Below are 22,992 nucleotides of genomic sequence, written 5' to 3'. Positions count from 1 at the left end.
AGAAGGAATTCCACAAAATAGGAAATAAATATATTTTCCTCCACAATAAGGGAGGGCCGAAAATTGGCTTTAATTGCCACAAGGAAATAATTCAAATTTTAATTTAATTAGGGTGAGGAAACAAAGTGTGGCATGATTTAATTGGATTCAAAATTAAAAGAAGGGAATCAACAAGACACCAATTAAATCAAAGAAAATAATTCATTCTCCTAATTAAAATAGGGGATTTTCGAAACTCACAACATTAGGCTAGGATTTGAATTTCATATAGCACAAATTAGAGATAATTCGATTTGGATTTAATTTGGATAAATATCCCAAAACAATCAATTAAATTCAAGAAGAAAATATTTCCCATAATTGAAGGGGCCGAAAATCCCAATGAATTTGGCTAGAACAAAGTGCATGATCTCATTTAATTAATTCCCCACATTGTAACATATAATGTATATAACATTTCATTCCACATCGCTCATGACAATTATTTCACATAATCAACTCAATTACTTAGGAACGAATAATCTCTTAAAAGAAAATTTTACACTCGACATCCATTTTTTTTTAAAATTAACTTCATATATTTATATCATACATATGAAGGAGGAAATTACAAATCAACTCCTATAACAAGGAGGAAAGACAAATTACGTCACCCAGGGTTCGAACTCGAGACCTCCAGGATGGACGCGGTATCCAGCACCCTTTACCGCTAGGCCAAGGGGCTTGGATATCCATATTACAACAAAAGTCGCAAATTTTTTTTTTTGGGATGTTACATTATTCAAGGTACAAAATAATACACACGTAGTAACATCAACTATGCATGAGCTACGTGTAACAGCAAAATCATATATACATATATATATATATACATATATATATATATATAGATAGATAGATAGATAGATAGATATTCAATGTCGAACTAATTTTAAAGACCGAACTAGAGAACAAATCTCATCCACCCTTTATTCTAATCTAACGGTTAATTCATTATCAAATTTATCTCATTTGTTTATTTAATTAATATTACAAAAGGGTTGTAATGGAAATTCATAATTCATACGGTTATTGCTTTTCCATAATTCATGCTAAGTTAATTAAGGAAATTGGATCAACATTATTGTGATTCACGATTATTTGGAACTGAATTTTGCATTCCACACCATCGCTCACACCTTCAATTACATCTCCATCACCAATTCACGCCCTGCAAGTAGATGAACACGTTTCCATTCTGCGGCTGCAATTAACGCACACCATGTCTTTAATTCAGCGCCTACAATTACATCTCCATCGACTGCAATTCAATATATGCAATTCAACACCTGCAATTACATTCACCATCTGCAATTTAATCTCCATTGATTTCACGCCTGCAATTACATCTCCGACTAACCTCGAGTTGGTTACCGCCCATAACTCAGCTCCCAACACCGCGCCTCGGCCCTCTCTACTCGCGGTTCAGCGTTGTTGTTCGGGCACCGTCTCGAGGTCAGTCCCGGGTTGAAATTCACCCGCAACTCGGCCCCAATGTATTGTGCCACCACCGCCGCTGCTACAATGTCGCCGTTCAATCACCTCATCTTATAATTACTGTACTTCATCTTATAATGAAATAACTTCATCTTATAATGAAATAACTTCATCCGAGAAATGAATCAAATTTCGAAATTATAGTATGAAATCACTTCATCCTATCATCAAATTTCTTCATCTTTTAATGTAATAACTTCACCCAGGAAGTGGAAACATTTCAATTAGAATGAATCAAAAATTTCAACAATCCAAAATAAATAACTTTATCATATGATATAATTTCTTCATCTTAAGAGGAAATCACTTCATCTTATATTGAAATCAATTCACCTTATACAGTTAAAAAAACATGAAGCTTACTAAATTAACGTATCACTGCACTCACCACCAGCAGATCTAGAACGCAGATTCCACTCATCGACAACCAAAATTCAAGACTTTAGTTTGTAAAGTTTTCATCGATACCTTTGATTTTCTTCTACCTCATGTCAACCATGGTGAGAATTGGAAGGTGAAGACAAAACGATGTCGGAGATCTCTACATTGTCGACCTGATTAGAGAGAATGTAGTAGTGAGAGATGAAATCGGGGCAGCGAAAGTTGGAAGATTGAAGACGAAGGTGTGAATTTGATTTACCCTAATTCATACTTCCGTGATTTTTGTTTACCATGTTTGACTAAATTAAAAAATGACCATGCCACCCTTGGCTGAACTAATTAAATAACGGGATGAAAAACTGAATAAAGATGTTGTAAGTTTAATCTCTTCCATTAAAATTTTAATCCAATGGTCAATATTTAGTCTCTAGTTCTACACTAAGGAGGTGTTGTGCATATAAGGTGACCATATATATATATAGGGTTTTGATTTATGCAAAACTAGATTTAAATATAGAAATGCAGAACAATATAATACGTAGGGCACTTTTAGGTCATAGTTAGTTAATTTTTAGGTCATGCTAATAAAGCATGACCTAAAATGATCTTAGCATGACATTAAACCCAAATATTATAATATGACCTAAAATTACTTAATTATGACCTTCCGTGTTTTTTGGTTAATTATTGACCATTAGATCATCTAATCCTAGGGCCAAGATTTGGGCTGCATATCTGGATTTAAATGCATTTTTATTTTGATCATCTCCATATATATATATATATATATATATATATACATATATATATATAGCGGAGCATTATTCTCCTATTCATCCCTTAGATCCTTTATTCTTTTAAATATGGGCCGTTAGATATGATTCATCAAACGCTGAAACTCTCTCTCCACCCTTCTTCCTTTCCGTCTCCTCATCTTCCAATAAACGTCAAACCCTAGCCGCCACTACCATCAAAATTCGTCGTTTTCACCGTCCGATTCTGACTCAAAATTTGTCATCACTCTTCTGGATTCCGTCAAGACTATTGCCGAATGCCTTATTGATGAACTAATCAATGCGGCCAAAGGTTCTTCAAACAGGTGAGCAACCGTCGATCTCAATCTCAATCTCATCACTTTTTTATTCTAATCTATGATATCAATTTGTTTGTATTGACAGCTACGCCATAAAGAAGAAGGATGAGATTGAGAGAGTTGCTAAGGCTAAGAAATCGGCGACGTCCGCCGCAAATACACAAACGGTGTTCTTCACTAAACAAAACCAGCGGTGACTCAAAAAGTGTTCTTGTTGATTAATTGAAACCGATATACGACGCTAGACCCCGACTACTGGTCGATTTCATTATGTTAAACACGAACATCATTATCAGTTGTGTGGTTTTACCTTTTTAAGTGGTTTTATTCGTAGGAGATTAACTCAGTGAAGTATCAACGTGCGCATTATTTTATTAAAAATTTACATTATTTATGGTCTGGGATGCATTATCAGTGGAAAAATTGGTGACTGGAAGATTAATATGTGCATTATTCGATTGAGGCTGTACATTATGTATCAAGTAGTTGTCATTAATTGCAATGTAGTTGGCATTATGAGAATTATTGTGCATATGAGTGAATTGCTGCTGACCATAACTCTAAAGTTTGCATGTACATTATTTGTTTGAAACTGTTCATTTGGTATTGTACATTATTTATCAGTCACTTTTGTCATTATTAGTCATGTGGTTTTACCTTTTTTAAGTGGTTTTATTCATGGGAGATTAAATCAGTGAAGTATCAACGTGCGCATTATTTAATTAAAAATTTACATTATTTATGGTCTGTGATGCATTATTTGTCAAGTAACAGCATTATGTGTCTGTTTACTGGCTGGTGTGGAAAAATTGGTGACTCGAAGATTAATATGTGCATTATTCGATTGAGGTTGTACATTATGTATCAAGTAGATGTCATTATTTACAATGTAGTAGGCATTATGAGAATTATTGTGCATATGAGTGAATTGCGGCATTATGAGAATTATTTACAAAGTTTGTATGTACATTATTTGTTTGACGCTGTGCATTATTCCCTTGATACTGTACATTATTTATTTGGTACTATACATTAGTTGTCATTTATTATGTATTATTTTAATCAATATGTGGATTTTGTAACCATTTTAATGCATTACATAGCGCATATTATGCTTTATTCTGGTGGTAATAATAAAATTCTGATGTTTTATGTTGATGTTTCCATATCAGAGAAGCAGCTACGACTTAACATCGACGAAGCAGTCGATGATGTCATCCCCGTTGCCCGAGCTCAAAAATTTAGGGAGCGATTGGCCGAGGCAGGCCCAAGTACGGCTGCAGAACAGGGTGAGCCGAAGAAATCAAGAGGAAGAAAGGGCGGCCATCTCAATTGTCGACGAACCCCATCCGAATTCCTCAATTGCTTAAAAAAATTGACTCCGTGACAGAAGGAAGCCGTTACAGAAATTGAGACTCCCAGCACCGACAATCATGACAAAAATATGTACATTATGTAAATCAGTTAAAAAATAGTCCATAACCGCGATTATGATAAAACATTATTTTTATAACTCAAACTCGTGGTCTTTGGTAATGCTTTTATTAATGTATACATACTACACCCTGCCCTTAGGCTTGTTAAACCCTTAGAAAAAACAAGAAACATGCGCCAAACATTGAAACACGGTACAACTTAAATTAAACGGGTCAGGATAAATGTTCATTACATATCACAAATAATGCATTACAAAAACTAAACTACGCATTATACTATACAATATGTACATTATATATATCAGAAAAAAATACATGCGCGCTATGCATGTGCAACCCCAGATGAATTACTGCAGCTCGTGTATTTGGACAACATTTTTTAGACTTAGAACATACTACACCCTAGCTCCTAGGCTTGTTAAACCCTTAGGGAAAACAAGAAACGTGAACCAAACATCGAAACACAGCACAACTTAAATTAAACGGGTCAGAATAAATGTTCATTACATATCACAAATAATGCATTACAGAAACTAAACTGCGCATTATACTATATAATATGTACATTATGTATACCAGTAAAAAAAAACCTACGCGCTATGAATGTGCAACCCCAGATGAATTACTGCAGCTCGTGTATTTGGACAACGTTTTTTAGACTTAGAACGTACTACACCCTAGCCCCTAGGCTTGTTAAACCCCTTAGGGAAAACAAGAAACGTGCGCCAAACATCGAACCACGGCACAACTTAAATGAAACGGGTCAGGATAAATGTTCATTACTTATCACAAATATTGCATTACAGAAACTAAACTCCGCATTATACTACACAATATGTACATTATGTATATCAGTTAAAAAAATACATACGCGCTATGCATGTGCAACCCCAGACGAATTACTGTAGCTCGTGTATTTGGACAACGTTTTTTAGACTTAGAACATACTACACCCTAGCCCTTGGCTTGTTAAACCCTTAAGGAAAAACAAACAAACGTCCGCCAAACATCGAAACACATCACAACTTAAATTAAACGGGTCAGAATAAATGTTCATTACATATCACAAATAATGCATTACAGAAACTAAACTATGCATTATACTATGAAAAATGTACATTATGTGCAACCCCAGACGAATTACTGCAGCTCGTGTTTTTGGACAACGTTTTTTAGACTTAGAACATACTACATCCTAGCCCCTATGCTTGTTAAACCCTTAGGGAAAATAAGAAACGTTAGCCAAACAACGACACACAACACAACTTAAATTAAACGGGTTAGGATAAATGTTCATTACATATCACAAATGATGCATTACAGGTACTAAACTAAGCATTATACTATACAAAATATACATTATGTGCAACCCATGATGAATTACTGCAGCTCGTGTTTTTGGGCAACGTTTTTTAGACTTAAAACATACTACACCCTAGACCTAGGCTTGTTAAACCCTTAGGGAAAGCAAGAAACGTGCGCCAAACATCGAACCACGACACAACTTAAATGAAACGGGTCAGGATAAATGTTCATTACATATCACAAATAATGCATTACAGAAACTAAACTACGCATTATACTACACAAAATATACATTATGTGCAACCTCTAGACGAATTACTGCAGCTCGTGTTTTTGGACAACTCCTTGTCATTCTAATTTCATCAGAAAAATCCTTGTCATTCTTATTTCATGAGAAACAGGACTGCATGAACATGTTAACAATTAAACAAGCAGTTAGAGGGAAAATGAACCCCCAATCCGTGAAAATGAGAAATCGAAATAATTAAGAGGAAAGGAGTGTACCGAATCCTTTTTCGACGTGGTAATTGAAGGCACGGCCATGGCGGTTGTAACTGAATTTGTCACTGGAAGAGGGGAGCCTCTGCAGACACTGGGAAGCGACAGTGGTGAGATTCCTTTTGAATTAAGTGTACTCACCCAAAATGGTGGTGCCTCTGGCGACGAAGTTGTAGATCAATTGTTCCTGGCCTATGATTGATTAGGTCTGTAGATTGAAACGAGGAAGCGCAGAGATGATGAGAAAATGGGGAAATTGAGATGAGAGAAAGGGGGAGGAATGGTGAGGTGGCCATGAATTGAGATGAGAAACGTTGGGAGAGATTGTGGAGGCATGAAATTTTTCAAATGTTGAGAATCAAATTATCTGGCGTGAAATTGTCTGGTGTGAAATTAGCCAGAAAAATAGAGCGTGAAATATGGGAAAGGAATAACTGGCGTGAAATTGATCTTCCATTCTTGCCCTTTTCAGTTTTTTTAATAATTAAACTAATTACAAGTGGCATCAAAATCAACCATCAGATCTTGAAATTGAATGGTCGAGATTAAGAAGAACAATAGAACAAAAGATGCAAAAAGGAAATGAATACATCTATATATATATATATATATAGAGAGAGAGATGATCAAAATAAAAATGCATTTAAATCCATAAATGCAGCCCAAATCTTGGCCGTAGGATTAGATGATCTAATGATCAATAATTAACCAAAAACACGGAAGGTCATAATTAAGCAATTTTAGGTCATATTATAATATTTGGGTTTAATGTCATCCTAAGATCATTTTATATCATGCTTTGTTAGCATGACCTAAAAATTAACTAACTATGACCTAAAAGTGCCCTACGTATGATATTGTTCTGCGTTTCTGTATTTAAATCTAGTTTTGCATAGCTCAAAACCATATATATATATATATATATGTCCCTCATCTCACGACTTTTAAAAATTAATAAGAAGAACAAAAAGGCATCGTCTAAATTTCCAAAATATACCATAACTCCTAGAAACCTAGAACGAGAAGAAGGGAGGAAACAAAAGGAAATTGTCATTGAGACAAAGAGTAATTTCCAATATCTTGGAAAGTGAATAAGGTGAGCTTTCTATCCTACATACTAATGTGGATAAAAATCCAAAAGTAATTTCGAGATGAGTTTTGGTGAAAATCCAAACTCATGCTCGCCAATGTTATTGTCCCGTCATAAATGATTTATGCCTATCTGCCTTGTTTATGCCAAATATGTTATAATCGAATTCAGGTTCAAGTAAGGCCGCAAACATTGCTTGGACTAGAGTACACAAATGGACCGTGAGCCGTTGGCCGGTCATGTGATAGTCGTGGAAGGTGGCCACCTTCCCGGTACACAAATGTTAAAATATGGTAAAAGAACTTAGACCGCAGTTGAACATAGAATTTTAGCAAGCTCGGGCCTTTTAAGTGAAAATCCATGAGTGTTGCTGTGATGACTTGATAATACTTTCAAATGTATAATTGTATCTTTCGGCACTGTGTTCATTGAGTACTCCTGTACTCAGCCCTCTGAAGTTCATGTCTCTATACATGATACCGTGTTGTTTACTTCCGCTGTGAAAGCTAGAACTACTAATCCTATTTTGCATCATAACTCTATCTTTTGGTCCTGTATAAACTCCTACTCAAGTAGTGCGGGCGTGACAATAAATACACTAAAAATTTAAAAAATACATCATTACATGCTATATTCAAAATACATACATTGTGCTAAACACACATTAACACATTATGTAAAAAATACACATAGTACACATACGCACACTAAAACAAAACAAAAACGCTACACACATTACATACACTATAAATAAAATGCAAACACTATATTAAAAATACACACAATATACACGTACACTAAAACAAAACACAAACACTACACACATTACACAGTATAAATAAAATGGAAACACAATACAGAAAATACATGCACATAGACACATACATATCACACACAGTACAAATACTAACACAAAATATACACACTAATCAAACAAAGAAAAAGAACAAACAATTCATACATTGTACACAAAATACACACTACATATAATGCACACACTACACCAAATGTAAATACACTATATTCGATGGGGCCCGCCGGTATGGGTTGATGATATGGATGGGATTTTACGACTTATTAGTCTACTACCTTCTACTTGGCAGCAATGGGCTAGGATGACCTCCAGGGATTATATATTTTATCGTAGGCCACGCTTTTGTGTACACGGGTGATTTCTTCCGCTTCTTAGAGGAAATTCACTTGTGCTATACTGTTTACAGACATGCTCCTCTAGGGCCATATATATTACCCGGTGACCCCATCCCAGCAGGAGGATCCATACTTCCAGGTCAGCCGAGTATCGTGCCTGGTATGATGCCAACATCTCCTTGGCCCATTACTTGGGGACATAGGGCACTATATGATGCTGAGGCAGGCCCGTCACAACCACTGTCGGATGAAAGAAGGTGGTCACCATTGAGGTGGTCACCAGTGAGGATCCCTGAGGCCCAAGAACCTATGGGACGTGCTACAGCGAAAGACACGTCAGCAAAGAGGCGCAGACGGGGCAAAGCCCCAGCTCGTACACCTATCGACTTGAACGATCAGCCGGCTACAGTGGGCACGGGTCGTTTACAGCCTTTACCTGCGATCCCACACGTATCTCCAATTGAGAGGACTTCTCCGGTCTCTGTTTTCCACCCGCCGACTTCAGAGGAGCTCAACTTTAATGGCTGGATATTTAGTCATTTTGATGAGATGACTCGTGGACGATATAGGCCAGGAGGGAGCCGTATGACTGCCATCATCATTAGCATTTATGATGATGAAGACTCTGAAGAAGAGCCAGAGGAAGATCCAAAAGAAGGTCCGACCTGCAAGTCAGAAGCTAGTGTCACGAAACCTACAGCACCTTAGTAGTAGAGTAGATGTGATCACTATACTTATCCGAAACAGACCAGTTATGAGACTGCTCTGATATGTGTTTTTGTTTTGTGTTTAGTAGCTACTACTTTTTGTATGATGCATATATGGGTACATGTGTTTCATGTTTAGGTTTTGACGATGTTTTGGATAGTAGCATGATCCTTGTAGAACTATATTTTGTACAAAAAGTCCTTTTTGGTTATCCTAAAAGGCAATTTTCACATGTATATATATGTACATATTTTCAATGACTTCATTATCTTTATTGGTGTTGTTGATTCAATTGTATTGTTGAATAATTTTAGTCCGACACAATACAAATAGCGTTTATTTATTTATTTTTATCAATCTAAATGGTTTTATCGCATGTACACATACACGTAATGACATAAAAAATGTTTTTTGTCAATTTAGAATGCCACCAAGGAGAGTTGGGCGACCTCGAGAGAGGGGGAGAGGAAGAGGAATTGGAATAGTGCCACCACCCGAACATGAAGAATTTGAGGAAAAACGCGAAATAACTCCACCACCCCCACCACCTCTAGTACCAGATCGAAGAGAATAAGAGATTTTCCTGAAACAAAAACCACCAATATTTGATGGGATGGGATGGGTGATCCGACGGATGTAGAGACTTGGATACGCATAATTGAACGCATTTTCAACTTATTTCACTTCACAGATCCAGAACGTTTAATTTGTGTGCCTTTCCAATTAAAAAGGTCAGCAGATTACTAGTGGGAGGCATGAAAAAAAATAATGGGGGCTCAAGAGTTAACTAATATGACCTGGGAGCAATTCAAAGAAGGATTCTATGAGAAATATATTCCCAAAAGTTACCGGAAAAATAAGGAAATGGAATTTTATAATCTGAAACAAGGGAGGATGTCAGTAATAGATTACGAGCGTATATTCACTGGCATGTCCAGATATGCCCCGAATCAGGTTAACACGGAGGAGAATATGGCTGAAAAATTTTGTGGTGGGTTAAGACATGAAATAAGAATGGCATTGGCAAGCCATGGCGGGTTATCTTATTCTGATTCTCTTAAATGAGCACTTGCCATTGAGTCAGCAATGCCAGTAGAGAAACCTATGCCTAGTGTACCACCGCCACGTGCTCAAATTCAAAGTCCATGAGACAAAAGAAAGTGGGATGGTAATCAAACTCAATATGAAAAAAGAAACCATGGTATGGCCAAGATCATGCGCAGGAGGCCGACCAAGTCCCATTCCATGCTCTAATTGTAACAAGATACATAATGGGATATGTAGAGCCGGGACTAAAACTTGTTATAAGTGTGGTAAAATTGGTCATTTTGCTAAAGATTGTCCAACCAAGTCTTATGGAAGGGGTACAGGACCCTATCCACTAGCACAGCACTCCCAGCTACGGGCGGTAAATGCACAACCTCAGAGAGGTCAGCAACAACCCCCACGACGTCTGCAACACCATCAAGTGAGTCTTCCAACACAGGCCAGGGCCTACGCACTGAGGCAGGGGCAGCCTGAGGGAGAAAAAGGAAATCTGGCAGGTATGGCCATGCTACTTGACATACCCGTCATTTTAATATTTGATATTGGCGCTTCACATTATTTTATATCGGACTCTTGTGTTGATACCTTGAAACTGACTACTGAACCAGCTGAATATAAAATTAAGGTAACCTTACTCGTCGGGGGAATTATAGAAATCACTTGAACTTGCTCTAACATTGAAGTCTTGTTGGGAGAACATAATATTCTAGTTAGTAATTTGAAAGTCCTGAAGATGTGTGATGTTGACCTTATACTAGGAATGGATTGGTTGGCTGAAAACCATGTCACCATCCAATGCAAAGAAAGAAAAATTTTCTTTCAAAACACAAGCGAAGAACGAACAACTTTCTATGGGGTCACCATGAATAAACGAAAATCCATAATCTCTACCTTACAAGCAACAACATTAATAAGAAAAGGGTATCCCGCTTACCTCGTTTACCTAAACGAGGAACATAAGAAAAAAATGAAAATTGGGGATGTGAACATCGTGCGTGAGTTTCCGGACGTGTTTCCTGATATTCTACCTGGGTTGCCACCTGATAGACAACTGGAATTTGACATTGATTTGGAACCTGGATCTGCCCCAATATCGAAAGCACCATACCAGATGGCGGCAAAGAAGTTGGGAGAACTCAAGATACAGTTACAGGAACTCATAGACCTGGGCTTTATCAGACCTAGCGCATCACCATGGGGAGCTCCTGTAATCTTTGTCAAAAAGAAGGATGGATCGCTAAGAATGTGTATTGACTATCGGGAACTGAACAAGCTAACACTCAAGATTAAATACTCATTGCCGAGGATAGACGATTTGTTCGATCAGCTCAGAGGTGCTAGTGTATTCTCCAAAATGGATTTAAGAACTGACTATCATCAGTTAAAGATTCGGTCAGAAGATGTACCCAAAACGGCTTTTCGCACCCGATATGGTCACTATGAATTTTTAGTAATACCTTTTAGATTGACTAATGCCCCTACTGTATTTATGGATCTCATGAATCGCGTATTCCATCCATATCTGGATAAGTTCGTCTTGGTCTTCATACACGTTATACTCATCTACTCGAAGGGTGTAAAGGAACATGAGGAACATCTCAGAGTTGCATTAGAAACATTGAGGACTGAAGAGCTCTATACAAAATTTAGCAAATGTCAATTTTGGCTAAATGAGGTGAACTTCCTTGGACACGTGGTAACTGCGAGAGGCATTCGAGTGGATCCGGCAAAAGTGGAGGCTATACAAAACTGGAAATCACCAACCACCCCTAATGAAATTCGAAGCTTCCTTGGGTTGGCCGGCTACAATAGAAGGTTCATTGAAGGTTTCTCCAAGATTGCTAGGCCAATGATGCAACAACTTAAAAAGGGCATCAAGTTTGTGTCAACTTCAGAATGCGAACACAACTTCCAACTACTGAAGGAAAAATTAACAACAGCTCCGGTTTTAGGAGTCCCTACTTTGTCACGCCCGCATTTTCTAAGGATAGAAAATATGGTTGATCGCAACTAGGGGAAGATTAAAGAAGCAGGGAAGAAAGGGGAAACGAAAGATGAACGACAAACACAATTGAATTTCAAAACTTGGTAACGATAAAGTACTATCTCGACATATACTAACTTAAAAGAACGAAGACCTAAAGACAAACAATCCAAGAAAATATAGATTTCTAGCGGAAGCGTCAAGACGGGGTGCCGAGTATGAAGACACGACACCACCAATATTACTAAATCAGATTTATTCTTCCAAGACTTTGCTCAACATCCACCACGTCCGTCGCCGCTTAATCTGCACATAAAAAAATATACAGGGCTGAGTACTTGATGCACTCAGTGGACACATGCCAAAATATAATTTGTCAAGCCATAATCGAGTGACCTTGGGGGTTTTAATTAAAGAACCCAAGCACACTAAAAATATATGTCACAAGTTCGGTTGCGTAACCATTTTCCATCTACATCCACCATCACCATACCATATCTGAACATACATGACAAGAAACGTGGCCACGAACCAAGTCACTAGACCGGCCAACTCTAAAGAGATAGCGCATGATCTACGGGGTGTACACTAGTCCGAGTAGGGTTTGCGGCCCAACTGGGACCCGAATTCGATTAAACATACATGGCATAGCCACTTCAGATAGGTTCCATCAAAACACAAAAACATGGAAAGACAAACACTTTCACCTCCTTTTCATATCAAAATATATTTAGGACATAGTCCTTATTTAAAAAAGAAAGCCCACCTCAAATGCTTAACTCCTCAACACTTTCTTTTTTCAACCGCAACAACGTGCACAAGTTCACCCTTTTTCGAAATAACATGATATGTAAAATTAGACTTTGCAAAATATATAAATTTATCAATGCATGCATCTTAAGTGTGTGCTCAATATATCCCTTTCTATTTTCTTAGCATAACCTCATATATCAAACTCGTTCCAACATCAACTCAAAATTTCAGAACTCGGACTCATCAATTAATCAAAACAGCATCAACAAAATTATACTTCCATCCATCGGCATTAACTTAACTGATAAGGTTCCTTGTGAGGGAAACCTTCCATGTGCCCAAGAAATACCCAAAGCGGTGTTTGATTCCAATTTTTTTGTGTTTTCAAAGATAAAGTAAAGATAAAGAGCCTAGCCTCCAAAAACTAAACTCAAAATGGTTTTGGATGGAGAGAAAGAAGGTGAGAAGAAAGTGTAAAGAAGGAGGAATCCTCTTTGAGGACCTATGACCTCCCACAAAAAGATGTGGGCAACCCTAGGCTACTTTCACCCAAAGCAAATACTCCATTGGCTCCACATTCATGACTACACAACCATAAATGCATACCTATACTTGATTTAGCCAAATGAACATAAAACAAGCAACCTACAATGTAGGAATTTGGATAGAAATCTCACATGGGAGATGCTCTCAAAGGAGTCTTCATAATAACATTCATCAAAGTCTGCCCTTAAAGTCTTACAAAAAGGATATTTATAGTTAGGGTTGGAAACCCAAGAAAAGGGCTAAAAAACAAGGAAAAACGGATGTAAAAGTTGAATCGCCCGGCCGGGCGTTTTGGGAAAGTGAAATCGCTCGGTCGGGCGAACTTTCTAGATTCGGCGCTGCTTCTTCAAACGCCCGGTCGGGCGAACTTTCTGGACTGTGGACGATGATCAGCGCACAAACGCCCGGTCGGGCGTTTTGGAGGTGTGGATTCGCCCGACCGGGCATTCCATCTGCCTCCTCCATTCCCCTCCTAATGAAGTTTGAAACGCCTTCCCGAAGCCTTTGTCTCATTGATCTCGTGACGGGCCTTCCGGGCAGCTTAAGGGGAGTCGTGGTCGGGTCAGCCCGGGCCTTGGACTTCCCGTTTGTATCATCCTCTCCCTCTTGAGAAGGATTTGTCCTCAAATCTGGGTCGTCCCCTACAAAATCAAACGGGCTCAAGTCGGCCACATTAAAAGTACAACTCACGTTATACTCATCGGGAAGATCAATGATGTAGGCATTGTCGTTCACATGCTCTAGGACCATAAATGGGCCATCCCCTCGCGGGGCAAGCTTGGATCTTGCTTTGTCGGGAAAACGTATTTTCCGAAAGTGTACCCACACCCAATCTTCGGGGTTGAACAACATTTTCTTTCGCCCTTTGTTCACCCTTTGAGCTACTTGTTCCCCCATCTTGCGGATTCGTTCTTGCACTCGAGTGTGCACGTCTTGTACAAACATGGCCTTCTTCATCCCACCTACATCAACCATATAAGACAAAGGCAAATCGGTCGTGGACAAGTCCAACGGGGTGAGTGGATTGAAACCATAGACAACCTCAAAAGGGGATTGTTGGGTGGTGGAATGTATGGTCCTATTATAAGCAAATTCGGCTATAGGCAAACATTCTTCCCAAGAAGTTTTATTTTCAAAAACCAAGGCACGGAGAAGAGTTCCCAATGAGCGGTTTACAACTTCCGTTTGACCATCCGTTTGGGGATGTGCGGTGGTAGAGAAAAGAAGTTTGGTGCCCATCCTACCCCAAAGCGTTTTCCAAAAGAAACTCAAAAATTTGACGTCTCTATCACTTACAATAGTTCTCGGGACCCCATGGATTCTTACAACCTCCTTGAAAAATAAACTAGCAATGAATTTGGCATCACTTGTCTTCTGACATGGAATAAAGTGAGCCATTTTGGAAAACCTATCCACCACCACAAAGATGCTATCATTTTTCCGAGGAGACATTGGGAGACCTAGAACAAAGTCCATGGACAAGTCTACCCAAGGATGTGTAGGAGTAGGCAAAGGGGTGTAAAGACCATAATTGTTAGATTTAGACTTGGCTTGCCTACACTCTAAGCAACTACTACAAAACTTTTCAACATGCTTCTTCATGCAAGGCCAAAAGAAATGCTCACTTAGTATGTCAAAAGTTTTAAGCAACCCAAAATGACCCATTAGGCCCCCTAGGTGAGCCTCCTTAATCAACAAGTTTCTCAAAGAGCATGAAGGTATGCACAACCTAATCTCTCTAAAAAGATAGCCATCCAACTTATAGTATTTATCAAAAGCACCTTTTTCACAAGCTCCGTAAATAGAAGAAAAGTCATGATCATGCTCATAAAGGTCTTTAATAAACTCAAATCCAACATATTTGGAGGCACACATAGTAAGCACACGCTTTCTCAAACACACGGTATCACTCACAAGTAAAGTGCCATCATGCAAGGTCTCAAAAGGCTTCCTAGAAAGAGCATCGGCAACCACATTGTCCTTTCCCTTCTTGTACCTAATGACATAGGGAAAAGTCTCTAGGAAAACACTCCATTTAGCATGCCTTTTATCAAGTTTATGTTGACCTCCTAAGAACTTAATAGACTCATGATCCGTGTGTATCACAAACTTCTTGTGCATCAAGTAGTGTTGCCAATTCTCAAGGCAACGGACTATAGCATACAACTCCTTGTCGTATGTGGGGTAGTTCAATTGGGCTTGATTTAGTTTTTCCGAGAAGTAAGCTATGGGCTTACCCTCTTGCATGAGAACTCCCCCGATCCCCACACCACTTGCATCACACTCAAGTTCAAAAGTTTTATCAAAATTAGGGAGTGCTAGTTAGGGAGCATGCGTGAGGTCATTTTTCAAAGTACTAAACGCTCTCTCTTGCTCCTCCCCCCACTTAAACTCAACAATTTTTTTGACAAGGTGGTTCAAGGGTGAAGCTTTTGTGGAAAAATCCCTAACAAACCTCCTATAGAAGCTAGCAAGGCCATGAAAGGACCTAATCTCACTCACATTCCTAGGTGTTGGCCATTCCCTAATGGCTTTCACCTTTTCCTCATCTACCCGCACTCCTTCCTTTCCCACAACAAAACCAAGAAACACAACTTCCTCAACAAAAAAAGTGCATTTAGGAAACTTGGCATATAAAGTATGCATTCTCAACACTTCAAGCACATTCCTAAGATGACTAGCAAGCTCTTCAACACTACGACTATAAATCAAGATATCATCAAAATATACCACCACAAATTTCCCAATAAAAGGACGAAGTACATGATTCATCAAACGCATGAATGTAGAAGGGGCATTAGTTAAACCAAAAGGCATCACAAGCCATTCATATAAGCCAAATTTGGTTTTGAAAGCGGTTTTCCATTCATCTCCCTCTTTCATGCGAATTTGGTGATATCCACTAGCCAAATCAATTTTAGAGAAACATATAGAGCCACAAAGATCCTCTAACATGTCGTCTGACCTAGGTATAGGGTGTCTATATTTGATGGTGATTTTTTTAATTGCCCTACAATCTACACACATCCTCCAACTTCCGTCCTTCTTAGGTACAAGAATGACGGGTACGGCACAAGGAGATAGAGATTCACGAATTAGACCTTTGGCAAGGAGTTCCTTGACTTGCCTTTGTAGCTCTTGTGTCTCCTTGGGGTTCGCCTTGTATGCGGCCCGGTTTGGGAGTGATGATCCCGGCAAAAGGTCAATTTGATGCTCGATCCCCCTCATGGGAGGGAGTTCACTCGGGAGTTCTTCCGGGAATACATCTTCAAATTCCTGCAACACACTTTGGACAATCAAAGGATACGGGTCAAGGTTAGTAGCTAAGCACAAATCCTTACGGACCACGAGGAGAACGGAGAGGTGATTGTTTAGTGCCCACCCAAGGTCGGTTTTACTAGCTATCAAACATTCCTTTCTCCCTCTTGTTTGTGGGTGCTCTCCTTTGGGCGCTTTTATTTTTCTCTCACCACCCCCACTCTCACTTGGCTTTTTTAGCTCACATTCTTCTACTAGCCTTTTTTCCCTATCTCTCTCTCTTTCCTTTTGTAGATGTTGGCTAGCCTCAAACACGGCACTAGGTAGCAATGGCTTCAAACGAACCTTCAACCCGTTGAGCATGTAGAAATACTCATTCGTGAAGCCATTTTTGTAGCCCCTTCTATCAAACTCCCATGGCCTCCCTAGCAAAACATGACATGCCGTCATAGGAATGATATCACATAGGATTTCTTCCTCAACTTCTCCAATCTTCAATGGAACTTTGCATTGAGCCTTCACCCTCAACTCTCCGGAGTCCCCTAACCATTGCAATTTGTAGGGGTTTGGGTGTTTAAGTACCTTCAATCCCAACTTGGCCACCAACCGGTCACACACCACATTTGTACAACTCCCTCCATCTATGATGACCAAGCACGTCTTGGACTTCACCTTACACTTCATATGAAAGATGTTGCACCTTTGCTCCTTATGCTCCTCAAGGTTGGGTTGTACATTGAGCATTCGGAGTACAACCATAGCCCTTAAGGGTGTATCTTCTTCTTCGCCACTAGAAAAAGCTATGTCGGTGTCCGGGCTCACTTCTTTAGTGCCCACACCCTCCCCATCTTCTTCATCTTCCTCACTATACACGCTACCATCTTGCCCGATAACCATTACCCGTTGGTTTGGGCACTCGCGTGCATAATGGCCATACCCCTTGCACTTGAAACATTGAACCTTCTTGTCTTCCATAGGGGCTATAGCTTTAATAGGTTGAGTACCCGGTAAAGCCTTCGCGATCGGCCTCCCTTGCGTGTTTGGATTGGCCATGTTTTCCACCTTCTTGCCGGGAGCACTCCACTTGCTAGTCCCCGTCCCTCCGGTTTGGCTAGACGCCCATTTAGCCCGGCTAGAAACCAACTCCTTACTTTGCCTCTCAAAAGTGTCGGCAAACCCAATCACCTCATCCAAGGAAATTCCCCTCAATGCCTCCACTTGCACCTTGTGCTTCAAGTTGATGTTAAGGCCATGGATAAATCGATCTTGAGTCGCCTCTTCTCGCTCCTCCACCCCTACCTTGCTCATCAATGATGGGAGTTCATAGTAGTACTCCATTACGCTCTTCGTCCCTTGCTTCAAATCTTGAAACTCCCCTCGAAGTCGGAGGAAATAGGACTTTGGTACAAAGGTAGTCCTCATGAGCTCACACAACTCCGCCCACGAACCCACTTCCCCTCCCCTAACCATCATTCTCCTCCTCATCGTATCATTCCACCATGTATCCGCATTGCCACGAAACTCGGCTATTGCCACCTTCACCTTATCACCTTCCGAAAAGTTATGGAGTGAGAAAATTTTGCTCATTTGTGACTCCCATTCCAAGTAGGCCTCGGGATCAAACTTGCCGTGGAACTCGGGAAATGTGTGCTTGATAGACTTGGTGGGATCATCATACCGCGGCTCCATCTCCTCCTCATAGTTTCTATATCTTCCATGCCTACCATTCCACCCATGGTGCCCCATGTTTCCATTCCCTCTTCCGCCCATCATGTTCCCGAACCTACCATTCCTATTCCCATTCCGTCCTCCTCCTTGTCCCCCACGCCCCCCATGATCGTACCAACCATATGGCTCTTCCTCTCCATTACTCCCCTCGGAGGCATCATGATGTGTGTGATTGCTCCTAGGGGTGTTTGACCTTGATAGTCGCACGGCCTTCAAAGCGTTGAGCTCGTCGTGGAGAAAAGTTTGGTTTTCATGGATGGATGCTTGGTTCACCTTGAGTTCCTTCAAATCCCCGAACATAGCATCTTGAGTGACATGCATTGTGGTTTGGCCTTCTTTTAGATCCCTCAAATCCGTCATAATTTTTTCCATCAAGTTTTTCAACTCATCCCCCGCCACACTAAGACTCGTGCTCGCACCCGGTTGCGGATCCCCCATCGTGGTGGATCTAGTACGAGGTGGCATTCACAATGGTACCTACAATAAGAAATAAAAATAAACTAGGATCTAGTCCTAAGGGTTAGTAAAATCCACACTCACACACACAAGAAGGGGAGATTTTAGTAAGAACTCACTTCCCAATTGGTAATCCCACCCCCAATTCACTCACCAATGTCACTCGGAAAAAGGCTTAGAATATAGTGAGGGCTAGGTTCACTCACTCTCAATATCCAACTTCCAAAATGCAAGTGCTAAGACAAATCAATCAAGGTATACACATAGGCAATATAACCAAGCAAGTAAAGCCAATAAAGCATGTGAAAGTAAGGTTCAATGCCTAAGGAAGCTAACAAACAAACTTAGTTGAGCTGAAAATTTATGTAACTCTTGGCTGATCTTTAGGAATTTTTTTTGATATGGCTACCCAACCCCAAAATTGATGAAACTTAGTAGATAACAAGATTAAAGGGTTTAGAATGAGGGAAAAATATCCCCAATATAGCAGGTTATCAAGAGGACCCTCGATTTTACGTTTTCCCCAAATCTGTCAAACTAGGGCACAAAACAGGGCAGCAACTTCACACATTAATTTGACCTATCAAATGATGGAATTTTGGGCTGAGATTTTTCAGGAAAATAGTTCATATCTCAAGGTTCATGCACACCAAAAATCAGCTCAATCCTACAATAATTGACCAATAAACAAGCAAAGGCTAAAACAAAAGAAATAAGGAAAAACAAGGAAAATGAAATTTCATAGAGGTTTAAAATCAAACACTTGGTAGGCACCTAGGCTCTAGATACCAAATGATAAGGTTCCTTGTGAGGGAAACCTTCCATGTGCCCAAGAAATACCCAAAGCGGTGTTTGATTCCAATTTTTTTTGTGTTTTCAAAGATAAAGTAAAGATAAAGAGCCTAGCCTCCAAAAACTAAACTCAAAATGGTTTTGGATGGAGAGAAAAAAGGTGAGAAGAAAGTGTAAAGAAGGAGGAATCCTCTTTGAGGACCTATGACCTCCCACAAAAAGATGTGGGCAACCCTAGGCTACTTTCACCCAAAGCAAATACTCCATTGGCTCCACATTCATGACTACACAACCATAAATGCATACCTATACTTGATTTAGCCAAATGAACATAAAACAAGCAACCTACAATGTAGGAATTTGGATAGAAATCTCACATGGGAGATGCTCTCAAAGGAGTCTTCATAATAACATTCATCAAAGTCTGCCCTTAAAGTCTTACAAAAAGGATATTTATAGTTAGGGTTGGAAACCCAAGAAAAGGGCTAAAAAATAAGGAAAAACGGATGTAAAAGTTGAATCGCCCGGCCGGGCGTTTTGGGAAAGTGAAATCGCCCGGTCGGGCGAACTTTCTGGATTCGGCGCTGCTTCATCAAACGCCCGGTCGGGCGTTCTGGGATGGTGAAATCGCCCGGTCGGGCGAACTTTCTGGACTGTGGACGATGCTCAGCGCACAAACGCCCGGTCGGGCGTTTTGGAGGTGTGGATTCGCCCGACCTGGCATTCCATCTGCCTCCTCCATTCCCCTCCTAATGAAGTTTGAAACGCCTTCCCGAAGCCTTTGTCTCATTGATCTCGTGACGGGCCTTCCGGGCAGCTTAAGGGGAGTCGTGGTCGGGTCAGCCCGGGCATTGGACTTCCCGTTTGTATCATTAACATAGCTCAAAAATAAAAATCCCATAGCAAGCAAGTTCTCTCGTATCAAGTTCTCTTCATTTGTTAGAAAAGTGGCCAATTGGGGTTCAGACTTTCTACTCATGGCATCAGCCACTACATTCGCCTTTCTTGGGTGGTAGTTTATACTACAATTAAAATCCTTCACCAACTTGAGCCATCTACGCTGGCGCATGTTCAAATCCTTCTTTTCAAAGAAGTAATTGATGCATTTTTATTTTGGTCTGTGTATATCTCACACCGAACTCCATAAGGATGATGTCTCCAAATCTTCAAAGCGTGTACTACTGCTGCCAAACTCCTAGTTAGTTTCAGCTCCGGCACAACTAGAATTAGTGCAATGGTCAATTTCTCTTTCAACAACTTGAGTCATTGGCCTTGCTGCTTTAGAAAACCTCTCGATGAATCTCTGATAGTATCCAGCTAGTCCTAAGAACTCCGAATTTCATTATGTGTAATGGTAACTTCCATTTTTATACAGCTTTCACCTTTGCAGGTCCACTCGAACTCCATCCGCAGCCACTATGTGTCCAAGGAAATTTATTTCCTTAATCCATAACTCACACTTATCAAACTTAGCATAGAACTTCTCGGCCTTTAACGTCTCCAAAGTTTTTCTCAAGTATTCTTCATGTTCCTCATTCTTAGAGAAGATAAGTACATCGTCTATGAAAACTAGAACGAACTTGTCCAAGTATGATTGGAACACACGATTCATAAGGTCAAAAAACACAGCCAGGGCATTTGTCAGTCCAAAAGGCATCACTATAAACAAAAAATGACCATATCTAGTTCGAAAATCCATCTTGGGTACAGCTTCTTGTCGGACCCTCTCAATTGATGGTATTTAGATGTCAAATTCATTTTCGTAAAGTCACAAGCTCCTCGAAGCTAATCAAATGAATCATCTATTCTCGGTAGTGGAGACGTGTTCTAAACTATTATCTCGTTCAGCTCTCGATAATTTATGCACATTCTCAGCGTTCAAGCATTCTTTTACAGAAATAATATTGGTGCACCCCATGGTAACCCACTGAGTTTGATAAAACCCAGGTCTTAGAGTTCTTGTGGTTGCATCTTGAGTTCTCCCAACTCCTTAGTCGTCATTTGTATGTTGTCTTAGATATTAGGGTTGATCTTGGCTCCAAGTCAATTGTAAACTACGATTGACTATCTGTCACGAAAGGTAATCAATATGACTTTCCAACATATCATTGAATATTTCTTCCAACATTCCCTCCATTTTTTCATATGCAAAAATTCTTATAATAATGTCCATAACTCTCTACTTTGGTTAAGGGGGTGGTGGGCTAGCACACGTTCTTTCTTTCAATTGCTTTTCCGACTCGACATATCTCGTCTCGAACGTTTCTCTCTTCGTTGATGGCGTTACCTTGTTAACATACTCGTATTTCCTCCACAATTATGGTATTGTAGCAGTGATCTATAAATACTCCTTTCCTCGTGGTTCGCTTAGTGTTATTTATCATCCTCATATCGATCGATCAACAATTTTCACATAGATCTCTACATCGTACAACATAATTAGGCATATGCGTAAAAAAAATTCTTAACGTTCTTTTCTTCAATATCATTATCGATGCACATAACACGACATTCAATTTCTAGCTCGTTACAAGCGGTTCGTAAATGCAAAATATTCCACGTGTCATTCTATTTGTCATGTCTACACTTCTGGTTGGTGTATCATTTCAGCGCGTCTGTCTATAAAAACTTATTTCCATGTGTATGTTAAAAGATCAAGCTTTTGCCTTTCCTTAAAGTGTTGCATCAAGAACTCAGAATATGAATCAAACAGTTTTAACTTGGATATGAACCGATTTCAAATTATAACAACATTGTAAAAAAAATGTCTTTAAATTTGAAGAGTTCCAAAATCTCAAGGAAACTAGAATTACAATTTCAGCTCGACTTTTGTTTTGAATCTCACACTAACTTGCAACAGTTGGTTATGATTATCCGCACAGAGCTTGAAAGAACATAAGATAGGTCATGAATATAGGATGGAATCGAATTAAGTCTCAATTCTCATAGTAGGCTACCAAACAAGATAATTCAGTTGTTCGACCAAAATTGAAAGGTCCACACATCAATGGATAATGACTCAAACATGTCACGGCCAAAAATGATCAGTTGCATGAGGAGTTAGAAATGTAGGCAGTTGTCACAAAGCAGCACTAATCAGGGTTCAACGAAAATCATAATATGGAATAAAAAAATCATGTCAATGGGTTCATAAGTTTGTGAAAGGCAACCAAAGTCAAAGGAACTTTTGAAGGATTAAATTTGTTAAGGCAAGGTACAAAATGTAGGTCTT

This window comes from Salvia splendens, chromosome 16 (genome assembly GCF_004379255.2).
Source record: "Salvia splendens isolate huo1 chromosome 16, SspV2, whole genome shotgun sequence".
In the NCBI taxonomy this organism is placed as follows: Eukaryota; Viridiplantae; Streptophyta; class Magnoliopsida; order Lamiales; family Lamiaceae; genus Salvia; species Salvia splendens.
The sequence above is the reverse complement of the archived record's forward strand: the minus strand, read 5'-3'. Positions refer to the sequence as shown.